The sequence below is a fragment of the Mesoplodon bidens genome (genome assembly GCF_964165515.1).
Source record: "Mesoplodon bidens genome assembly, chromosome: 11".
Taxonomy (NCBI): Eukaryota; Metazoa; Chordata; class Mammalia; order Artiodactyla; family Ziphiidae; genus Mesoplodon; species Mesoplodon bidens.
In genome coordinates, this window is record NC_138167.1 from 78290489 (window position 1) to 78315857 (window position 25369).

Below are 25369 nucleotides of genomic sequence, written 5' to 3' on the forward strand. Positions count from 1 at the left end.
CGAAGAATCTTTTTCCACAGTATTCATGTATAGGCCAGAGTTAAAGACTGAACTCAGATTTACACCTCTGATAACCTTAAAATTATGTATGTTTTTAGAGCTATTTTATCTGGGAAAATTTCAACCATACTAAAAGTGAAAAGAATAGTACAATGGACTCGATGTACCTACCACCCAGCGTCACTAAATAAAGATCTTCCCAAAAAGCTGAAAAAAAACCTTTGCAATATTCACCTATTCCACTCCCTTTGCTGTCGGTTTGCTTTTTAGGTGCCAGAGTAGTTTAAAGCAAATCCCAGACTTCATGTCAATTTCATCAGCAACAATATTGATTGTATTAACTTATATCGATTATATAGATACGGATTACATCTGCTGATACATACAAATTATATTTTACAATTCTGAGCTCAAAAGATAAAAACACTCATATCACCACTGGAGGTTGATAAAATACCAATTCATTATTAAGAAAATGATAAATAAAAGGAAAGAAGAAAGCATTTATCCTGCCTTTCCTTTACTAACCATACTTAAGCCAAATAGTTGATAAGACAAAGTTCTTCACTACAGAAGAATTCCAGTTAATAAATTACTGATGGAAAAAAGAATTAGAAAATCATTTTAGAAGCCTCAAGTAAAATATGAAAGGTTATATGATTTTTCCAAAGAAGCACTGTGAGTACGGAGCTGCAATTCAAACTCATGGTGGACTGAATCCAGATTTGTTCTTTAAAAAAAAGCCAAGGAAAGGTGTTAGCCTTATTTGAAGCCAACCAGCCAGGGGGATTTGTTAAGGAATCATGCCATCTGATGAAGGAAAGCTAAGCTTCACCAAACCACAAAAGTTTTTCATTAAAAGGAAAATCTCTATGAGTCTGTTTCTGTTTTGCTCTATACGTTCCTTTGTATTATTTTTTAGAGGGGTTACCAGTTGGGAGAAGGAAGTGGGGAGGGGAATGTTAGGGGTATGGGATTAAGAGATACAAACTACTATGTGTAAAATAGATAAGAACAAGAATGTATTGTAGAGCACAGGGAATTATAGCCATTATCTTGTAATATCTTTTGATAGAGTATAAGCTAAAAACACTGAATCACTTGTGCTGTACACCTGAAACTAATATTGTAAATCAACTATACTTCAGTAAAAAAAAAAAAAAACGAGGAAAATCTCTTGAAACTTGAAGGTAGAAATTTAGCATTGGAAGTTACCTTAGCGGTTAGCTAATTCATCTGGTACCTTACACAGATGAGGAAACGGAGCAGTGGCAGGGTAAAACAATCGATTTACATGTTATCAGTACTGGAAGGCCTCAGTGAGAAGTCTACTACACACCCAGAAATGAAGGAAATTAAAAACCTGCTCAGAGGTAAATTATAAATCAGCAATCATAGGTCATGTCAGAGGGATGAAGAGTTACTTTAAATTTTCCCAAGGTTGGGGTGGGGCAGGATGTGACCTGGGCCAATTTGTAAGTTCTAAGGAATTTTAAGAAAGGATGATTCAAATCAGAATGAGGTTTGGTCAGCCAAGGAAAAGACAATAACAATACAAACAACAACAATAAACAAAACATGTAAGGGAGACAAACCCGGGCAGTGCCCATCCAGGCAACAGCCGCAAAGTTCAAAGTTTCCAAATGCATAGCCAGACGGCACTGACGCGCAATTTTTCTCTCCTTTATCCACTTAACTGCCCTCACTCTGACAATGCTCACCAGACAACCTTCGGATTAGGATGTGGCTTCCAGGGCAGGGAGAGAGAAATCACACGAGTATTCCCACCTCTCTGGCAGAGAGGGTTCTCGGTGTGGATTAACAAACTGGCACCCTGGGTTTCCACACATCCACCTCCTCAAAAATTACTTAGTATACTCTGCCCCCACGATCCAGTTTCTAAGCACACAAGCTGTGAGCCTGAGACTTGTCCTTGGGAGATTCACCCTGGTAAGACCTGCCATGCTAGGTGGCCCCTTGGGAGACAGCCTGGCAGCCTTCCCCTCACACTGTTTGCCCTGCTCTGATGCTCAGCTGCCTGAGCAAGTATGAGCCTTACTCATAGGTTTCTCTCTAGGGGCAGGACTAGCACTACAGCATCAGCCCGGCATTCTTCCACTCTGCCTTGCTCATTACTACCATTCTATGCTCCACATTTCCAGAAAGGTGCAAAACAAATGTCTATAGATGCATCAAGACTTCAGAAGACGGGAATTCCCTAGTGGTCCAGTGGTTAGGATTCACCGCTTTCACTGCAGTGGCCCAGGTTCAATCCCTGGTCAGGGACCTAATATCCTGCAAGCTTCGAGGTGCAGCCAAAAAAAAAAAGGCTTCAGAAGAATGCACACAGATTTTCAGGTGACAGATGAAGGGGCTGGGAGGGACACTTGAAGTCAACATCAGATGGTACATGCAGTCTCAGTCTGTATATATGAAATAGACGGCTCTCCCAAAAGCAATTCTTTTTTTTTAATTTTTTAAATTATTTTTTATACAGCAGGTTCTTATTAGTTATTTATTTTATACGTATTAGTGTATATATGTCCATGCCAGTCTCGCAATTCATCCCACCACCACCCCCGACTTTCCCCCACTTGGTGTCCATACATTTGTTCTCTACATCTGTGTCTCTATTTCTGCCTTGCAAACTAGTTCATCTGTACCATTTTTCTAGATTCCACATATATACATTAATATACGATATATGTTTTCTCCTTCTGACTTACTTCACTCTGTATGACACTCTCTATGTCCAACCACATCTCTATAAATGACCCAATTTCATTCTTTTTTATGGCTGAGTAATATTCCATTGTATATATGTACCACCTCTTCTTTATCCATTCATCTGTCAAGGGGTATTTAGGTTGTTTCCATGACCTGGCTATTGTAAATAGTGCTGCAATGAACATTGGGGTGCATGTGCCTTTTTGAATTATGGTTTTCTCTGGGTATGTGCCCAGTAGTGGGATTGCTGGGTCATATGATAATTCTATTTTTAGTTTTTTAAGGAACCTCCATACTGTTCTCCATAGTGGCTGTATCAATTTACATTCCCACCAGCAAGGCAAGAGGCTTCCCTTTCCTCCACACCCTCTCCAGCATTTGTTTGTAGATTTTTGGATGATGCCCATTCTAACTGGTGTGAGGTGATACCTCATTGTAGTTTTCATTTGCATTTCTCTAATAATTAGTGATGTTGAGCAGCTTTTCATGTGCCTCTTGGCCATCTGTATGTCTTCTTTGGAGAAATGTCTATTTCGGTCTCTGCCCATTTTTTGATTAGGTTGTTTTTTTTTTAATATTGAGCTGCATGAGCTGTTTATATATTTGGGAGATTAACCCTTTGTCCATTGATTCATTTGCAAACATTTTCTCCCATTCTGAGGGTTGTCTTTTCGCCTTGTTTATAGCTTCCTTTGCTGCACAAAAGCTTTTAAGTTTCATTAGGTCCTGTTTGTTTGTTTTTATTTCCATTACTCTAGGAGGTGGGTCAAAAAAGGTCTTGCTGTGATTTATGTCAGAGTGTTCTTCCTATGTTTTCCTCTAAGAGTTTTACAGCGTCCAGTCTTACATTTAGGTCTTTAATCCATTTTGACTTTATTTTTGTGTATCGTGTTAGGGAGTGTTCTAATTTCATTCTTTTATGTGTAACTGTCCAGTTTTCCAAGCACCACTTATTGAAGAGACTATCTTTTCTCCATTGTATATCCTTGCCTCCTTTGTCATAGATTAGCTGACCATAGGTGTGTGGGTTTATCTCTGGGCTTTCTATCCTGTTCTACTGATCTATAGTTCTGTTTCTGTGCCAGTACCACATTGTCTTGATTACTGTAGCTTTGTAGTATAGTCTGATGTCAGGGAGTCTGATTCCTCCAGCTCCGCTTTTCCCCTCAAGATTGCTTTGGCTATTCAGGGCCTTTTGTGTCTCCATACAAATTTTAAGATTTTTTGTTCTACTTCTGTAAAAAATATCATTGGTAACTGGATAGATATTGCACTAAAACTGTAGATTGCTTTGGGTAGTACAGTAATTTTCACAATATTGATTCTTCCAATCCAAGAACATGGTATATCTCTCCATCTGTTTGTGTCATCTTTGATTTCCTTCATCAGTGTCTTGAAGTTTTCTGAGTACAGGGCTTTAACTCCTTAGGTAGGTTTATTCCTAGGTATTTTTTTCTTTTTATTCCAATGGTGAATGGGATTGTTTCTTTAATTTCTCTTTCTGACCTTTTGTTGTTAGTGTATAGGAATGCAAGAGATTTCTGTGCATTAATTTTGTATCCTGCAACATTACCAAATTCAATGATTAGCTCTAGTAGTTCTCTGGTGGCATATTTAAGATTGCCTACATATAGTATCATGTTATCTGCAAAGAGTGACAGTTTTACTTCTTCTTTTCAATTTGTATTCCTTTTATTTCTTTTTCTTCTCTGATTTCCAAGGCTAGGACTTCCAAAATTATGTTAGATAATAGTGGCAAGAGTGTACATCCTTGTCTTGTGCCTGACCTTAGAGGAAATGGTTTCAGTTCTTCACCATTGAGAATGATGTCTGCAGTGGGTTTGTCATATATGACTTTTATTATGTTGAGGTAGGTTCCCTCTATGCCCACTTTCTGGAGAGTTTTTATCATAAATGGTGTTGAATTTTGTCAAAAGCTTTTTCTGCGTCTACTGAGATTATCATATGGTTTTTATTCTTCAGTTTGTTAGTATGGTGTATCACACTGATTGATTTGCGTATACTGAAGAATCCTTGCATCCCTCAGATAAATCCCACTTGATCATGGTGTATGATTCTTTTACTGTGTTGATGGATTCTGTTTGCTAGTATTTTGTTGAGGATTTTTGCATCTATATTCATCAGTGATATTAGTCTGTAATTTTCTTTTTTTGTAGTATCTTTGTCTGGTTTTGGTATCAGGGTGATGGTGGCCTCATAGAATGAGTTTGGGAGTGTTCCTTCCTCTGCAATTTTTTGGAAGAGTTTGAGAAGGATGGGTGTTAGCTCTTCTCTGAATGTTTGATAGAATTCACCTGTGAAGCCATCTGATCCTGGACTTTTGTTTATTGGAAGATTTTTCATCACAGTTTCAATTTCATTACTTGTGATTGGTCTGCTCATATTTTCTATTTCTTCCCTGTTCAGTCTTGGAAGCTTATACCTTTCTATGAATTTGTCCATTTCTTCCAGGTTATCCGTTTTATTGGCATAGAGTTGCTTGTAGTAGTCTCTTAGGATGCTTTGTATTTCTGTGATGTCTCTTGTAACTTCTCCTTTTTCATTTCTAATTTTATTGATTTGAGTCCTCTCCCTCTTTTTCTTGATGAGTCTGGCTAGTGGTTTATAAATTTTGTTTATCTTCTCAAAGAACCAGCTTTTAGTTTTATTGATCTTTGCTATTGTTTTGTTTGTTTCTATTTCATTTATTTCTGCTCTGATCTTTATGATTTCTTTCCTTCTACTAACTTTGGGTTTTGTTTGTTGTTCTTTCTCTAGTTGCTTTAAGTATAAGGTTAGGCTGTTTGAGATTTTTCTTGTTTCTTGAGGTAGGATTGTATTGCTATAAACTTCCCTCTTAGAACTACTTTCGCTGAATCCCATAGGTTTTGGACCATCATGTGTTCATTGTTATTTGTCTCAAGTATTTTTTGATCTCCTCTTTGATTTATTCAGTGATCTCTTGGTTATTTAGTAATGTATTGTTTAGCCTACATGTGTTTGTGTTTTTTACATTTATTTTCCCTGTAATTTATTTCTAATCTCATAGCATTGTGGTCAGAAAAGATGCTTGATATGATTTCAATTTTCTTAAATTTATCAATCCTTGATTTGTGACCCAAGATGTGATCTATCCTGGAGAATGTTCCATGTGCACTTGAGAAGAGAGTGTAATATGCTATTTTCAGATGTAATGTCCTATATGTATCAATTAAATCTATCTGGTCTATTGTGTCCTTTAAAGCTTCTGTTTCCTTATTTATTTTCATTTTGGATGATCTGTCCATTGGTGTAAGTGAGGTGCTAAAATCCCCCACTATTATTGTTTTACTGTTGATTTCCTCTTTTATAGCTGTTAGCAGTTGCCTTATGTATTGAGGTGCTCCTATGTTGGGTGCATATATATTTATAATTGTTATATCTTCTTCTTGGATTGGTCCCTTGATCATTATGTAGTGTCCATCCCTGAGTCTTGTAATATACTTCATTTTAAAGTCTATTATATCTGATATGAGTATTGCTACTCCAGCTTTCTTTTGATTTCCATTTGCATGGAATATCTTTTTCCATCCCCTCACTTTCAGTCTGTATGTGTCCTTAGGTCTGAAGTGGGTCTCTGATAGATAGCATATATATGGGTCTTGTTTTTGTGTCCATTCAGCCAGTCTGTGTCTTTTGGTTGGAGCATTTAATCAATTCACATTTAAGGTAATTATCGATAAGTATGTTCCTATTACCATCTTCTTAATTGTTTTGGGTTTGTTTTTGTAGGTCCTTTTCTTCTCTTGTGTTCCCTTCCTAGAGAAGTTCCCTTAGCATTTGTTGTAGAGCTGGTTTGGTGGTGCTGAATTCTCTTAGCTTTCGCTTGTCTGTAAAGCTTTTGATTTCTCCATCGAATCTGAATGAGATCTTGCCAGGTAGAGTAATCTTCGTTGTAGGTTTTTCCCTTTCATCACTTTAAATATATTGTGCCACTCCCTTCTGGCTTGTAGAGTTTCTGCTGAGAAATCAGCTGTTAATCTTATGGGAGTTCCCTCGTATGTTATTTGTGGTTTTTCCCTTGTTGCTTTCAATAATTTTTCTTTGTCTTTAATTTTTGTCAATTTGATTACCATGGGTCTTGGAGTGTTTCTCCTGTGGTTTATCCTGTATGGGACTCTCTGTGCTTCCTGCACTTGGGTGGCTATCTCCTTTCCCATGTCAGGGAAGTTTTCAACTATAATCTCTTCACATATTTTCTCGGGTCATTTCTCTCTCTCTTCTCCTTCTGGGACCCCTATAATTCGAGTGTTGGTGCGTTTCATTTTGTCCCAGAGGTGTCTTAGGCTGTCTTCATTTTTCTTTCATTCTTTTCTCTTTATTCTGTCCATGGCAGTGAATTCCACCATTCTGTCTTGTAGGTCACTTATCCATTCTTCTGCCTCAGTTATTCTGCTACTGATTCCTTCTAGTATATTTTTGATTTTAGTTATTGTATTGTTCTTCTCTGTTTGTTTGTTCTTTAATTCTTGTAGGTGTTTGTTCTTTAATTCTTCTAGGTGTTTGTTAAACATTTCTTGCATCCTCTTGATCTTTGCCTCCATTCCTTTTCTGAGGTCCTGGATCATCTTCTCTATCATTATTCTGAATTCTTTTTCTGGAAGGTTGCCTATCTTCCCTTCATTTAGTTGTTTTTCTGGGTTTTTATCTTGTTCCTTCATCTGGTACATAGTCCTCTGCCTTTTTATTTTGTCTATCCTTCTTTGAATGTGGTTTTTGTTCCACAGGCTGCAGGATTGTAGTTCTTCTTGCTTCTGCTGTCTGCTCTCTGGTGGATGAGGCCATCTAAGAGGCTTGTGCAAGCTTCCTGATGGGAGGGACTGGTGGTGGTCAGAGCTGGGTGTTGCTCCGGTGGGCAGAGCTCAGTAAAACTTTAATCTGCTTGTCTGCTGTTGGCTGGGGCTGAATTCCCTCCCTGTTGGTTGTTTGGTCTGAGGTGACCCAGCACTGGAGGCTACAGGCTCTTTGGTGGGACTAATGGTGGACTCTGGGGGGGCTCATACCAAGGAGTACTTCCCAGAACTTTTGCTGCCAGTGTCCTTGTCTCTACAGTGAGCCAAAGTTGCCCCCTGCCTCTCCAGGAGACCCTCCAACACTGGCAGGTAGGTCTGATTCAGTCTCCTATGAGGTCAACTGCTCCTTCCCCCTGGGTCCTGATATGTACACTACTTTGTGTGTGCCCTCCAAGAGTACAGTCTCAGTTTCCCCCAGTCCTATCAAAGTCCTGCAGTCAAATCCCACTAGTCTTCAATCTGATTCTCTGGGGATTCCTCCTCCCATTGCCAGATCCCCAGGTTGGGAAGCCTGATGTGGGGCTCGGAACCTTCACTCCAGTGGATGGGCTTCTGTGGTATAATTGTTCTCCAGTTTGTGAGTCACCCACCCAGCAGTTATGGGATTTGATTTATTGTGATTGTGCCCCTCCTACCATGTCACTGTGGTTTCTCCTTTATCTTTGCATGTGGGTTGTCTTTTTTGGTGAGTTCCAGTGTCTTCCTGTCAATGATTGTTCAGCAGTTAGTTGTGATTCCCGTGCTCTCACAAGAGGGAGTGAGCACATGTCCTTCTACTCTGCCATCTTGAACCAATCTCCCCCCAGAACCATTCCTTCTTGTCCCTTTTGCCAAGGCTTATTGGGTTGAAGGGACCAGGATTGTGACTCAGCATGGAACTTCTAGCTCTTATATGAATAACTCCCCTCAAGGAGCACAAAATGACAGATAAGAAGAAAAATTACACAGTGGAAATAAAGGCCACAGGTACTTGAAACTGTTGAACTCCTTGTTAAAAAATCTAATATGTAGATCATGGGGAAAATGTCAAAAATAAAAAAGAATTCACAAGTATTACCAGGAGAGGATGGATATGAGGAAGATTGGCATGTTATAGGGGAATTTGGGCAAAACCCCTGATATCTGAGCAAACCCATCTGGGTCCTCCAAGAATTAAGAATTCTCAGAGGTACAGATGAAGAGCCTGGACCATCAGAGCTCTCCTCATACAGAGGCTAAGTCAACGAGGAAGAGACGTGTACACAAATAGTTAGTATACAAGCCAGCAAATATACTCCAGTCTTACGAAAAGCTAACATTTACAGGAGATTCAGCAGTCACCTCTTCAGAAAGGAATTGTTAGTCAACAAATTGCATCAAGATGGGAATAAAGGTGCAGACCTACTAGAGAATGAACTTGAGGATATGGGGAGGGGGAAGGGTAAGCTGGGACAAAGTGAGAGAGTGGCATGGACATATATACACTATCAAATGTAAAATAGATAGCTAGTGGGAAGCAGCCACATAGCACAGGGAGATCAGTTCAGTGCTTTGTGACCACCTAGAGGGGTGGGATAGGGAGGGTGGGAGGGAGGGAGACGCAGAGGGAAGAGATATGGGAACATATGTATATGTATAACTGATTCACTTTGTTATAAAGTAGAAACTAACACACCACTGTAAAGCAATTATACTCCAATAAAGATGTTAAAAAACAACAACAAAAATAATAAATTGCAGGACTTCCCTGGTGGTCCAGTGGTTAAGCATCTGCCTGCCAATGCAGGGGACACAGGTTCAGGCCCTGGTCTGGGAAGATCCCACGTGCCGCGGAGCCCGTGCGCAACAACTACTGAGCCTGCGCTCTGGAGCCCACGAGCCACAACTACTGAGCCCGTCTGCCACAACTACTGCAGCCCACGTGCCTAGAGCCCAAGCTCTGCAACAAGAGAAGCCACTGCAATGAGAAGCCTGCACATGGCAAGGAAGAGTAGCCTCCACTTGCCTCAACTAGAGAAAGCCTGCGCAGCAACAAAGACCCAACGCAACCAAAAATAAATAAATTTATAAAAATAAGTAATAATAATAAATTGCATCATCCAATTTGTCACCTCCTTTGGAAAAAAATGTAAACACTATTCAATGCCAGGTACCATGCTCAATATTGATCATTAATGCCTCATCACAACCCTAACATACAGAAATCATTTCTACATTTTACAGATGGGAAACCTGAGGCTCAAGAGGTAAAGTTACTCACACAAGGCCACACAAGTGAGCAACAAATTTTAACTCTAATCTTTTCCACTGTAGCATGTAGCCTGATGAGTTAACTACCAATACATAGGCGAATTGTTTGAAGTCTGTAGTGGTTCTAAATAATTTAACAAGGCAGGGTTGGAAGGTAGAGTATGCTGACACTCCTTTGAGCCAAACTCCTGTAAAACAATCTTTCCCTCCGACTTTTCCATCCATCTGAAATGTCCCCGTGGTTCTTGACCAGCTATCAGTGCCTTCGTTAGTAAGAACCAGCTGAAACTGCACCTTCCTCTTGAAGCCCTTCTAGCTTCCCTGGCCCATGGTCAACACTCCAGTCTCTTTAATTTTGCCATTAGCCTTGATCACGCAGTGGCCACATACTCTCTGTTACCTTCTGGCACACGGATGTCCCATTTCTCCAATTAGCTCCAGAGTCTCTAAGGACAAGGATCATACAGTGTACTTCTGACTCCTTCCTTAGCTCCGAACAGAGCACATTCCATGCAGAAATGGCGGTGACAATTCCCCTTCAGCTACTTCTCCCTCTGCACCTCGTGTTCTGCATGGTGTGAAGGCTCCATGGGCACAGACACAGCACAGAGTCAAAAGCTGGTCAAGGAAATGACACGGAGCATGTTAACCTGTGCAACACATTTTTAATTTAGAGCCCCCTGTTTCACTACACCCTCATCCTCTTCCCTAGACTCCTTGAGGCTTGAAGCTTGGCTGCTTCCTTCAGCTATGGCACTGCTTCCTCTCCCCCTTGGCTGAAAAGATGGAGCCCAGGGGATGTCAAGTTTCTCATGCTCCCTCCTTTCTACCCCAAAATGACTTTCAAAAATGCCTTTTCCTCTCAAGACCTATCATTTACCTTACTTGATAAAAGATCTGAAGTCAGAACCTTGAGAAACACATACTTTTAGGGAGGAAAAGTATGGTCTGTGGTTAAAATGTGGGTGCTAGAGACACGGTTTCTGGTTCAATTCTTGGCCACACCATCTACTACCTATTTTACTGAGTTCAGGTTATTTAATCTTTTTGTGCCTCAGTTTACTCACCTATAAAATGGTGATAATAACAGTTTATATGTCTTAGAGTTGTTGTGAGAATGAAGTGAGTTAATACCTATGAAGTTCTCATGGCGGGTGCCTGGTACAGGTCAGCTGTCATCAATACCTTCCATCCTATCAACGCCTTCCCCTTGCTCTTCAGTCTCACCCCTTAGGCCCTCACATTTAACACCACTGCCTCTGTTCATCTGTTTTTTAAACTCTTGCTTTGGTTTCCATGACACTTAACTTTCTTGCTACCTCTCCTAACTCTAAGCTCGCTTTCCCTTCCTGTTCCCAAAGGTGCGGGTTATTAGCTTTCTAGGGCTACTGCAGCGAATTACAACAACTCTGGTGGCTTGAAACAACAGGGCTTTATTACCTTATAGTTTTAGAGGCTAGAAATCTGAAATCAAGATGTTTCCAGGGGCTGTGCTTCCTCCAGAAGCTCTGGCGGAGAAATCTGTTCCTTGCCTCTTTCAGCGTCTCATGGGTGCCGGCATTCCTTGGTGTTCTCTGCCTTGTGACCACATCACTGTAACCTCTGTCTCCATAGTCATGTCACCTCCTCCTCTGTGTTTGTGTCTATCTCCCTCCACCTCTCTCTTTTAAGGACGTGTGTGATGGCACTTAGTACGCACTTGGAAAATACAGGATAATAATTTCATCTCAAGATCCTTAGCTGCAAACTCATCTGCAAACAAGATCCCACCTGCAAACTCTTTTTCCAACTGTCACGTTCACAGGTTCCGGGGACTAGGACATGGATGTATATTTGGGAGCCATTATCACAGTGGGCATTTCCCAAGGCTTTGACGTTGGTCTTCCCTTTCTCTCCATCCTTTCATGCATTCTATGTCTCCAGCTGTCACCTTGTGACAGTCACTCCACGTCATTCTTACTTTGCTCTGTCTCCTAAACGTCAAGCCCACCTTTCCTACTTGGCTTGAGTTTTCTCCTAATGGGTCCACAGAACACAATAAATGCTTAATATCCTGACAACAAAACAAGGCTTAGATTTCTTTTAAGCTCCTTATATATTTTGTTTTCAAAAATTCTAGCTAAAACAAGTATTTTTCTCAATAAAATACAATTCTTTGGTGCTCTTTGTTTCTGGCTCACTTCCAAGGTGCACTAGCTCTGGCCACACTGTGCGGTAGAAGCGTGCCTGTGTAAGTGATTTGCTTTCATCTAAATGTCATCCCTGTGATTCAGAGGCGCTTTGTGCTACAGGAACATTTGTAGCTCTGTCAATGTGCTACAACTTGCAGAAATAGCGCCTATGTCTTGCATCACTCTCCTTGTCACTTCTTAGATCAATTACTTTTCAAGGCACTGAAGAACTATGTTTTGAATGTCATCACCATGAGCTAAACATAAGACTCACCTTTTCCTAGTTAAGAAAAAAATCATCTGTGGAAGAGAATGTTCATTTCTAGTTTTCTTTTGTTCTCAGATTTAATGACAAAGTAGAGAACAAATCCATCTCAAGAGGCCTGATGAGAGGACCTGCTCCAGCCCCACCTTCCTCCAACACACCAGGTCCTTGGGCATGTGCTGTCTCCTTCTGTTTGGTCTTCCTGCATTGGAATAGGCTACTTGATGGATTGGCATCCATACGTTACACAAATCTGGCAGTACCAACACATCAAAACCAGGAAGGACTTCTGGCCAAATTGCTGTTATTTGTAATATTGTGACAGTTGTCTGTCTAAAGCCACATTACCTTGGCATTCAAGCACATTGAAAAGAGACCGAAATGCTAAGGATAAATATAATACTATCCAGACTTAACTTTTGGTTCAATGCCTATATGAATAATTTATAGAGTCAGAAAGGATAAGAGCCTAAAAGAATGTTCAACCAGCATTACTTCAAGTCAACTAAAGTGCTGGGGATAAATTACCAGGGTTTCTCTCCTCCAAACCCACCTTTAGATTCTTTATAAAATTTTTGGTAGTTTCTCTCTCTCCTACCGCTGGGGCTGATTTAGAGTCTCCTTTTTTTCCCTTGCTACAGAATTCTTCTAGAAGAACTTCATTTTAGGAAACTACAGTGACACAATAGATTACTACCCCCAATTCTTCATAATTTCTCTCTGCCATGAGACCCATCAGTGCTTCCCAGTAGAAAGGGAAAGTGTGTTCCCTGTTCTGTTGATTTTGGACTTGATCATTATGACTTGCTTCAGCCAAGGGGATGTTACTGAACATGATGAAAACAGAGACATAAAACATGCTTTCATGGTGTTGGCCAAGTTACTTTTTCCCTGCTCCCTGTTTCGGCACTTCTGAGGGCCCCACACAAGATCTTCGCCTGTCAGGTGGTCCCTTTTCCATGGCTCCCACTCTGCTAGGCTCTAATGCTCTCCTTGCATCTTTTGACATCGTAAAGGCTTCCCACTGTTGGTAGACCCAGGGCACTTCACCACCTTTATTAATTTCCTTAACCCAACCACTCTTTGCAACATAGGAAGTCCTTTTATTAAAATCCATTCATTAACTCAAATTCTGTTTTTACCTGAACCTTGATGATTAGTGTCTTGGAAATCCCTCTCCTTCAATTTTACCAGTTAAAGGTTCTACATTCTCATAACTCAACAGTATCACTGAAAAGTTCTTTGGAAGCTTCTCAAAAACTTCATGTTTGCTATCCTTTACTTTTATTCCCCAAGATTTTCTCATCTGGGGGTCATCTTTTTCTTCACTACTCTGAAGGCTAATCTAAACTGTGAATTTCTCACTTCACCTCATCCTGTGATATTTAACTTATCCTAATTCTTTACCAAATTATCACTCAGGAAAACACTGGATTTCTTCTCATCTTATGAAAGTTTAAGGGTTTTCCTTGTGTTCCATACACTTAGGCACAAGGTACTCCCTCCCCTTCCCCCCTGCCCCATCCACACACAGATTGATATCAAACTTATCAGAAAACTGTCACAGGTGATATTTAAGGATGTGAACAAGATGGATATAGGCAATTACGAGTATATAGCTTGAAATTAATACCTTGGAAAAGAGTTCTTTTGAGATCTTCAATTATCTCTCTTTAAGAAGCCAGTAAAGCACATCTGCTTTTCCTAAAATGAATGTAATTATTTGATATTTTTCATAACAGAGTACCATGGTTAAATGTTATCACACCCCAGGTACATAAAGTTGGGGGTAGGCAACAAAATAGCTAAGTAGAAACTAGGTATTTACTTCACATGGTGAAACCCACACATGGTGAAAAAGTATACACTGAAAAATTTCAGTGGAACCACTTACTAAATGATATTACCAAGCGAGCAACTTAAATTAGTATAAGAATACTATTCCATAAGATCCTTGGACTCAACTTTGTAACTTATCTTGGCAGTCAATAAAATGCTTCTAGAAGTGAAACACAAGATGGTTTCCTATCAGTAACACCAAATGATAAGCACTAACCCCTAGAGGGAACAGTGCTTTATATAAGATTTTGGTCATATGGCAAGTGAGTAAAATTTAACTAAAAAGAATATTTTACACAATGAATTTATTTCTACTGCAACTAGTGAGCCTTACACCATGCTGGGCCCAAAGACAGAAATAAGGATGATGAAGGCAGAAGCTGTGTTTGTAAGAGGAGTATGCTGTCAGAAGGAAAAAAGTTATACAGAAGTAACTCTGATAGAAGGGAGATGTGAAAAGTCCCTAAGGGAGGTACAGTTCAGACTACATACGCTCCAAGGGCAAAAAGCGTTCAGCGCACTTTTCCTGTAAAGCCAGATAGTAAATTTTCTTTTGGCTTTGCAGGCCATATGGCTTCTGTTGCAATTACTCAACTCTATTATGGTAGGCCCAAAGCAGCCATAAATGATCTGTAAGTGAATGTGTAGCTGAGTTCCAATAAAACATTACTTATAAAACCAGGTGGTGGGCTGGATTTTGTCCATGGGTTGACTTAGAGGGTTGGGAAGAAGGCTATCAGGGAAGGTTCCACAAAGAAGGTGGTATTGTCACTAAGCCTGGATTGCTGGGCAAGTTTCTAAAAGGCAGAGATGGAGGGAAAGAGCATTCCTGGAAGCAAAGGCATGAAGGCATGGAAGAACAGAATCAACTCAGGAAAGGAAAATGTATCCAGTTTCAAGTATGTGTAAGATGTGTGAGCAGTAACACTGGCCGCTTAGACTGAAAGTTATGATCGTGAAAACTTGTGTGTGGAATTTTTTAAATTTTAGAGAATTTGTGAAGAGCCTTGAATGCTGCACTGAAGAGTATAATCTTCATTTTAAGACAGTGGGGAATCACTGAAGGTATGTGAGCAAGGTGAGTGGGTGCATCATCAGAGCAGGGATTTAAGAAGACTCCTCCACAGGGCAGACAGCAGAAGGAAGAAGAACTACAATCCTGCAGCCTGTGGAACAAAAAACACATTCACAGAAAGACAGACAAGATGAAAAGGCAGAGAGCTATGTACCAGATGAAGGAAAAAGATAAAACCCCAGAAAAACAACTAAATGAAGGGGAGATACAGAACCTTCCAGAAAAAGAATTCAGAATAATGATAGTGAAGATGATCCAGGACCTCAGAAAAAGAATGGAAGCAAAGATCGAGAAGATGCAAGAAATGTTAAACAAAGACCTAGAACAATTAAAGAACAAACAAATAGAAATGAACAATACAATAACTGAAATGAAAACTACACTAGAAGGAATCAATAGCAGAATAACTGAGACAGAAGAACGGATAAGTGACCTGCAAGACAGAATGGTGGAATTCACTGCTGCAGAACAGAATACAGAAAAAAGAATGAAAAGAAATGAAGACACTCTAAGACACCTCTGGGACAACATTAAACGCAACAACGTTCACATTACAGGGGCACCAGAAAGAGAAGAGAGAGAGAGAGGACCACAGAAAATATTTGAAGAGATTATAATCAAAAACTTCCCTAACATGGAAAAGGAAATAGCCACCCAAGTGCAGGAAGCGGCAGAGAGTCCCATACAGGATAAACCCAAGGAGAAACACTCTGAGACACATAGCAATCAAATTGGCAAAAATTAAAGAAAAAGAAAAATTACTGAAAGCAGCAAGGGAAAAAGGACAAATAACATACAAGGGAACTCCCATAAGGTTAACAGCTGATTTCTCAGCAGAAACTCTACAAGCAGAAGGGAGTGGCATGATATACTTAAAGTGATGAAAGGGAAGAACCTACAACCAAGATTAATCTACCTGGCAAGGATCTCATTCAGATTCAATGGAGAAATTGAAAGCTTTACAGACAAGCAAAAGCTAAGAGAATTTGGCACCACCAAACCAGCTCTACAAAATGCTAAAGGAAATTCTCTAACTGGGAAACACAATAGAAGAAAAGGACCTACAAAAACAAACCCAAAACAATTAAGAAAATGGTCAAAGGAACATATGTATTGATAATTACCTTAAACGTGAATGGATTACATGCTCCAACCAAAAGAGACAGGCTTGCTGAATGTATACAAAAACAAGACCCGTATATATGCTGTCTACAAGAGACCCACTTTAGATGTAGGGACACATACAGACTGAAAGTGAGGAGATGGAAAAGATATTCCATGCAAATGAAAATCAAAAGTAGCTGGAGTAGCAATACTCATATCAGATATACTAGACTTTAAAATAAAGAATGTTACAAGAGACAAGGAAGGACACTACATAATGATCAAGGGATCAATCCAAGAAGAAGATATAACAATTATATATGCACCCAACATAGGAGCACCTCAATACATAAGGCAACTGCTAACAGCCATAAAAGAGGAAATCGACAGTAACACAATAATAGTGGGGGATTTTAACACCTCACTTACACCAATGGACAGATCATCCAAAATGAAAATAAATAAGGAAAAACAAGCTTTAAAGGACACAACAGACCAGATAGATTTAATTGATATTTATAGGACATTCCATCCAAAAACAGCAGATTACACTCTCTTCTCAAGTGCACATGGAACATAATCCAGGATAGATCACATCTTGGGTCACATATCAAGCCTCAGTAAATTTAAGATTATTAAAATCATATCAAGCATCTTTTCTGACCACAACACTATGAGATTAGAAATGAATTACAGGGAAAAAACCATAAAAAACACAAACACATGGAGGCTAAACAGTACATTATTAACTAACCAAGAGATCACTGAAGAAACCAAAGAGGAAATAAAACATACTTAGAGACAAATGACAATGAAAACATGATGATCCAAAACCTATGGGATGCAGCCAAAGCAGTTCTAAGAGGGAAGTTTATAGCTACACAAGCCTAACTCAAGAAACAAAAAAAATCTCAAATAAGCAATCTAATCTTACACCTAAAGGAACTAGAGAAAAAAGAACAAAACCCAAAGTTAGCAGAAGGAAAGAAATCATAAAGATCAGAGCAGGAATAAATGAAATAGAAACAAGAAAACAATAGCAAAAATCAATAAAACTACAAGCTGGTTCTTTGAGAAGATAAACAAAATTGATAAACCATTAGCCAGACTCATCAAGAAAAAGAGGGAGAGGACTCAAATCAATAAAATTAGAAATGAAAAAGGAGAAGTTACAAGAGACATCACAGAAATACAAAGCATCCTAAGAGACTACTACAAGCAACTCTATCCTAATAAAATGGACAACCTGGAAGATATGGACAAATTCTTAGAAAGGTATAACCTTCCAAGACTGAACCAGGAAGAAATAGAAAATATGAAGAGACCAATCACAAGTAATGAAAATGAAACTGTGATGAAAAATCTTCCCACAAACAAAAGTCCAGGATCAGATGGCTTCACAGGTGAATTCTAGCAAACATTTAGAGAAGAACTAACACACATCCTTCTCAAACTCTTCCAAAACACTGCAGAGGAAGGAACACTCTCAAACTCATTCTATGAGGCCACCATCACCCTGATACCAAAACCAGACAAAGATACTACAAAAAAAGAAAATTACAGACCAATATCACTGATGAATATAGATGCAAAAATCCTCAGCAAAATACTATCAAACAGAATCCATTGACACATTAAAAGGATCATACACCATGATCAAGTGGGATTTATCCCAGGGATGCAAGGATTCTTCAATATATGCAAATCAATGTGATACACCATATTAACAAATTGAAGAAGAAAAACCATATGATCAACTCAATAGATGCAGAAAAAGCTTCTGACAAAATTCAACACATATTTATGACAAAAACTCTCCAGAAAGTGGGCATAGAGGGAACCTACCTCAACATAATAAAGGCCATATATGACAAACCCACAGCAAATATCATTCTCAATGGTGAAAAAATGAAAGCATTTCCTCTAGGGTCAGGAAGAAGACAAGGATGTCCACTCTCACCAGTATTATTCAACAGAGTTTTGGAAGTCCTAGCCACAGCAATCAGAGACGAAAAAGAAATAAAAGGAATACAAATTGAAAAGAAGAAGTAAAACTGTCACTCTTTGCAGATGACATGCTACTACACGTAGAGAATTCTAAAGATGCCACCAGATACAAAATTAATGCACAGAAATCTCTTGCATTCCTATACACTAATGACGAAAAATCGGAAAGAGAAATTAAGGAAACACTCCCATTTACCACTGCAACAAAAAGAATAAAATACCTAGGAATAAACCTACCTAGGGAGACAAAAGACCTGTATGCAGAAAACTATAAGACACTGATGAAAGAAATGAAAGATGATACCAAGTTTGAATCTGTAGATTGCTTTGGGTACTATAGTCATTTTCACAATGTTGATTCTTGCAATCCAAGAACATGGTATATCTTTCCATCTGTTTGTATCATCTTTAATTTCTTTCATCAGTATCTTATTATTTTCTGCATGTACCAAAATGTTCATTGCAGCTCTATTTACAATAGCCAGGATATGGAAACAACCTAAGTGTCCATTGACAGATGAATGGATAAAGAAGATGTGCCACATAAATACAATGGAATATTACTCAGCCATAAAAGGAAATGAAATTGAGTTATTTGTAGTGAGGTGGATGGACCTAGAGTGTGTCACACAAAGTGAAGTAAGCCAGAAAGAGAAAAACAAATACTGTAATCTAACACATATATAAGGAAACTAAAAAAAAAAAAAAAAAAAAAAAGGTCATGAAGAACCTAGGGGCAAGATGGGAATAAAGATGCAAACCTATTAGAGAATGGACTTGAGGATATGGAGAGGGGGAAGGGTAAGCTGGGACAAAGTGAGAGAATGGCATGGACATATATACACTGCCAAACGTAAAACAGATAGCTAGTGGGTAGCAGCCACATACCACAGGGAAATCAGTTTGGTGCCACCTAGAGGGATGGGATAGGGAGGGTGGGATAGGGAGGGTGGGAGGGAGGAAGACGCAAGAGGGAAGAGATATGGGGACATATGTATAACTGATTCACTTTCTTATAAGCCAGAAACTAACACAGCATTGTAAAGCAATTATACTCTAATAAAGATGTTAAAACAAACAAAAAAAGATGATACCAACAGATGGAGAGATATACCATGTTCTTGGATTGGAAGAATCAATATTGTGAAAATGACTATACTACCCAAAGCAATCTACAGATTCAATGCAATCCCTATCAAATTACCAACGGCAGTTTTTACGGAACTAAAACAAACAATTTTTAAATTTTTATGGAGACACAAAAGACCCCGAATAGCCACAGCAGTCTTGAGGGAAAAAAAAAAAGGAGCTGGAGGAATCAGACTCCCTGACTTCAGACTATACTACAAAGCTACAGTAATCAAGACAATATGGTACTGGCACAAAAACAGAAATATAGTTCAATGGGACAGGATAGAAAGCCCAGAGATAAACCCACACACCTATGGTCATCTAATCTATGACAAAGGAGGCAAGGATATACAATGGAGAAAAGACAGTCTCTCCAATAATTGGTGCTCAGAAAACTGGACAGCTACATGTAAAAGAATGAAATTAGAACACTCCCTAACACCATACACAAAAATAAACTCAAAATGGATTAGAGATCTAAATGTAAGACCAGACACTATAAAACTCTTAGAGGAAAACAGAGGAAGAACACTCTTTTTTTTTTTTTTTTTTTTTTTTTTTCTGTACGCGGGCCTCTCACTGCTGTGGCCTCTCCCGTTGCGGAGCACAGGCTCCGGACACACAGGCTCCGCGGCCATGGCTCGCGGGCCCAGCCGCTCCGCGGCATGTGGGATCTTCCGGAATAGGGGCACGAACCCGTGTCCCCTGCATCGGCAGGCGGACTCTCAACCACTGCGCCACCAGGGAAGCCCAAGAACACTCTTTGACATAAATCACAGCAAGATCTTTTTTGATCCACCTCCTAGAGTAATGGAAATAAAAACAAAAATAAACAAATGGGACCTAATGAAACTTCAAACCTTTTGCACAGCAAAGGAAACCATAAACATGATGTAAAGACAACCCTCAGAATGGGAGAAAATATTTGCAAATGAATCAACGGACAAAGGATTAATCTCCAAAATATAAAAACAGCTCATGCAGCTCAATATTAAAAAAACAAACAACCCAATCCAAAAATGGGCAGAAGACCTAAATAGACATTTCTCCAAAGAAGACATACAGATGGCCAAGAAGTACATGAAAAGCTGCTCAACATCACTAATTATTAAAGAAATGCAAATGAAAACTACAATGAGGTATCACCTCACACCAGTTAGAATGGGCATCATCAGAAAATCTACAAACAACAAATGCTGGAGAGGGTGTGGAGAAAAGGGAACCCTCTTGCCTTGCTGGCGGGAATGTAAATTGATACAGCCACTATGGAGAACAGTATGGAGGTTCCTTAAAAAACTAAAAATAGAACTACCATATGACCCAGCAATCCCACTACTGGGCATATACCCAGAGAAAACCATAATTCAAAAAGACACATGCACCCCAATGTTCACTGCAGCACTATTTACAATAGCCAGGTCATGGAAGCAACCTAAATGCCCATCGACAGACGAATGGATAAAGAAGATGTGGCACATATACACAGTGGAATATTACTCAGCCATAAAAAGAAACGAAACTGAGCTATTTGTAATGAAGTGGACAGACCTAGAGTCTGTCATACAGAGTGAAGTAAGTCAGAAAGAGAAAGACAAATACTGTATGCTAACACATATATATGGAATTTAAGAAAAAAATGTCATGAAGAACCTAAGGGTAAGACAGGAATAAAGACACAGACCTACTAGAGAATGGACTTGAGGATACGGGGAGGGGGAAGAGTAAGTTGTGACAAAGTGAGAGAGAGGCATGGACATATATACATTACCAAACGTAAGGTAGATAGATAGTGGGAAACAGCCGCATAGCACAGGGAGATCAGCTCGGTGCTTTGTGACCACCTAGAGGGGTGGGATAGGGAGGGTGGGAGGGAGGGAGACGCAAGAGGGAAGGGATATGGGAACAGATGTATATGTATAACTGATTCACTTTGTTATAAAGCAGAAACTAACATGCCATTGTAAAGCAATTATACTCCAATAAAGATTAAATAAATAAATAAATAAAATAAATCTGTCATTTTCAGCCACTGAGTGTACGGTAATTGTTACCACAGCAACAGAACACTAATTCAGCTTCACATCTCTCCTTAATCTGATTAATATTCTCAATAATGATTCTAAGACCCTGGCACATCAGCCCATCCCAGGCCATGACCACTGACAATGGGCCTTCCCCAGAGTCAGCACGAGCTTCACGACATCCAAGGCAGTGCACTGAGGGGCCAGTGAAGGAGGGAGATGGAGAAGCTGACTGTCTGAATTTCCTTAATCAGTATTTAATTTAACTGCCCATGAAACAAATGTTAATTCAAAGGGGTATAAAAATGTATCAAAACTAACTCCAGAATACAACCCTCTACTTACTGATTACAGCTCTATGCTAACAGTGCAATTAGATTTTCAGCCATATGATGTACTTCTATAGACACTTTGTTTAACAAATGTTTGAAAAACAGCAACAAAATGGCATTAAATTATATGGCCTTTGTAATGTAAGTTTTAAATCGAATTTACAATGATTATTACAAAGGAATAATGAAGGTTATTTATATGATTTGAATTCTAAAGTTGATCCTGACTAATTTTGTTATAAACAATTAAATTTCTGATGGAGTTAATAATTAATGAAAACCCCTGGCAAAAAACTTATATTTCAAGACCCTTTTGAAATGCCTTAAATTATTGTAAAAAATTGTAATCCATTCTCCTTAAGCAAATATTTCTTTAAAATAATTTACCCCCTACCTTGCCAAAATATGTCCAATATTTAGCAAAAGGATTTGTTCAAAGCAAAGCATATATTCATACATTCTCACTCTATGTGATCTTTAAAAATTTGCTTTGTCATCACTGTTACATGGTGTTGAAAGTCTGTCCCTAAAGCCAAACCTCAATATATTAATGACTCAAATGGCTAGAATCAGATATGTACACTTTCATAGCAATGTGAATTTTGTGAGCCTTAGCTAACCATACTTTGCAAGTACCTTGTTCAGTAAATGTGGGATCACAGCAAGGTCAGGTCCCACAGAAAAAAAGGAAGTAAGGAGAAAATAAACACGCCGTTAACATTGTTTTTAAATACATGTCTCTGAGTGGCTACTGATCCCAAAATTCACTTGCATTAAATATCTATTGTAGTGGGAAAACTTTCTCTGAGATTAGAGGTCAGCAAACTATGGATCATGGGTCAAATCAGGCCCACCACCTGCTTTTGTAAATCAAGTTTTATTGGAACACAGTCACACATTTGTTTATATATCACCTATGGCTGTTTTTGCACTGCAACAATGGAGTTGAGCAGTTTTGACAAAGACTGTATGGCTCTCAAAGCAAAAAATATTTACTATCTGGCTCTTTACAGAAGTTTGCCTACCCCTGTCTTAGATCAATATTGCTAGGGTATTTGGAAAACATTGCTCAGGTATTATGACCCACTGAAGTAAACTATCTCTTAAATGTTTTACAGACCATATCTGTTTGAAATTTCAAACTTTAATGGCTTGAACATTCATAGACTTTTGTACTTCCCTCCTCTTGTTTTATTTGGTAAGGCATGGCAAAATACCTGTGTAGCTGCTTGGCCTTTTCAAAAACTAATGTGGTAATTAGGAACACATTTTGTGGGGGTTATAGGTAACAACAGGAAGAGCTCCAACAGACCACAAAAAGGCTCACATGGTCTAGTGAACAGATGTAATAATAATTATTATAATATACAATAATAATTTTCTTATGCTGTTCATAGAGAGTGAACTGAACTGGGTTTAGCGGTGATGATGGCTCACGTTGAGGCATCATGGTAAGGAACATGGATTTTGGAGGCAGACTGCCTGGGTTCAAATCTGGCCCATGCCACTACTAACTGTGTTCTTAATTAACCTCTAGGGGCCTCAGTTTCCTTATATAAAATGGGGATAATAATAGTATCTACCTCATAGAATAGAGTAGTTCTGGTCACATAGAAAGTTCCATTAAAAAGTGTTGACTATTTATAATGATATATTAACAATCTTATTATTGAGAATGAGATTAATGGTTAGGCTCTGTAATCCATCTACCCAGGTTGGCATGTGTTCTGGTTCTACCGCTTCCTAGTTATGCGAATTTGGACAACATGACCCAACTAGGGGAATAATAGTAGCATCTACTCTTGTGCTGTTTTGAGGATTATATGAGTTAATACATATAGCAGTGCCTGACACAGAGTATACACTCACTAAATGGTAGCTATTTTTATTATTTTCAGTATTAGTATTATCTTCATTAATATTTTCATCATTGTACATCTTGCCTGATGATAAATGCTGTACATTGTGAGGTCACTATTATTATCAATGTCATTTTAAGGGTACAGGAACTTAGGCATAGGAAAATTAGGTAACTGACTTCATTCATTGAATGAAGAAACTGGAAACTCAACCTTTCTAAAAGCATTTGGAGACCTTTGGGTCTATATAACAATAGAGGCTAATTTCTTCAAGGGAAAATGGACTGACAGAGAAATAGGGAAGAAGGGGGACTAAGATGGCAACACTGGAGGCTCCTGAATTTCTTTCTTCCCACAGACTCACCGAATGTACAGCTGCACAGGGAGCAATTCCCTTTAAGAGGGATCCAGAAACCAGCTGAGTGACTCCTACATATTGGTCTAATAAGAAAATGCCACATCCAAACAGGTGGGAAAGGCTGAGACACATTCATATCATAAATCCCATCCCTGGCAGAGCAACATACAATCAGGAGGGAACCTTTAACTCTCAGCTACTCCCTGAGGAGTGAAGGGTTTGGACCACATACTTAGTGCCCCAACTTCTAAGGCTCCCACCCAAGGCACAGGTTCCCAAAACACTTAACTCTAAAGGCAATGCAGCTTATGTCCATGAGATCCATAGGACTATATACAGCAATTCTTAACAGGCACGTGAGCACTTGCTGCGGCCACCACCCCTTCCCCACCACACACCCCTGGGCTCAGCACAGAGGGAGCAGGCAAAACACCTATCTCCCAGTCTTTTCCTGGAAGGGGATTGACCACACACTTGACAAACGGCTGTCTGAGGGTCTGACTTCTAAGTAGCTTGCATCTAGTACTGACTATAACCCTCCTGGAGCCCCAAAGAGTCAGTGGGCACTTCTCCCACCTTCTCCCTCTGGCTTGCTCCAACAATAAATCCAAGTTGTCAGTAAATCCCTGGAAGGAGCATGTCCATGCATCTAGCACAACAATTTTTATGAGTGCAATCAGACAGATAGGCCCTGATATCACCTAGTTCTGATAGCAAATAAAAACAGTATTTAAATGGACACAGGAGCATCCTGCCACCTAGGATCAGTGCAAAAGGAGCAGGCAAAAATGCCCCGCTCCCAGTTTATCCCTGGAAGATGCTTAACTGTATACTTTCCCAGCTGCTGACTCAGAATCCGGCTTCTAATCAGCCTGCATCAAGGGGCTAATTGTGATCCTCCCCTTTAAGATACTGACAGGTCTTGGCAGACCCTGAACTACTGACTGTCACTAAAAAAAAAGATGATGGCTTGGGACAATCACAAAGACATCAGAGACAATGAGGAGTTTGGGTCAGGCTGATTGATGAGGTTCATCTCCTACATGAGGCCAACCTGTCAAGACTGAGAGACATGGCAGTTTTATGTAATGCACAAACCAACACAGAGAGTGAAGAAAAATGAAGAAACAAGGGACTATGTTCCAGACAGAAGAACAAGGTAAATCTCCAGAAACTGACATTTGAACAAAATGGAGATGAGAGAACACCCAATAGAGAGTTTGAAATAATGGACATAAAGATGTTCAAGAAAGCAATGCATGAATAAAGTGATAATTTCAATAAAGAGATAAAAGTATTAAAAAGTACCAGAAATCAAAGAGCTGAAAAATACAATAACTGAAAAATTCAACAGAGTTCCACAGCAGACTATATCAAGGGAAAGAAAGGATCAGTAAACTTGAAGACAGTGCAGTAGAA

General features: G+C 39.3%; 1 protein-coding gene across 1 annotated transcript in view; it reads right to left on the reverse strand.

Moving 5' to 3' along the window:
- Positions 1 to 25369, reverse strand: part of ANO4 (anoctamin 4) — a 422274-nt gene that overhangs the window by 229344 nt on the left and 167561 nt on the right. The window lies entirely within an intron of this gene.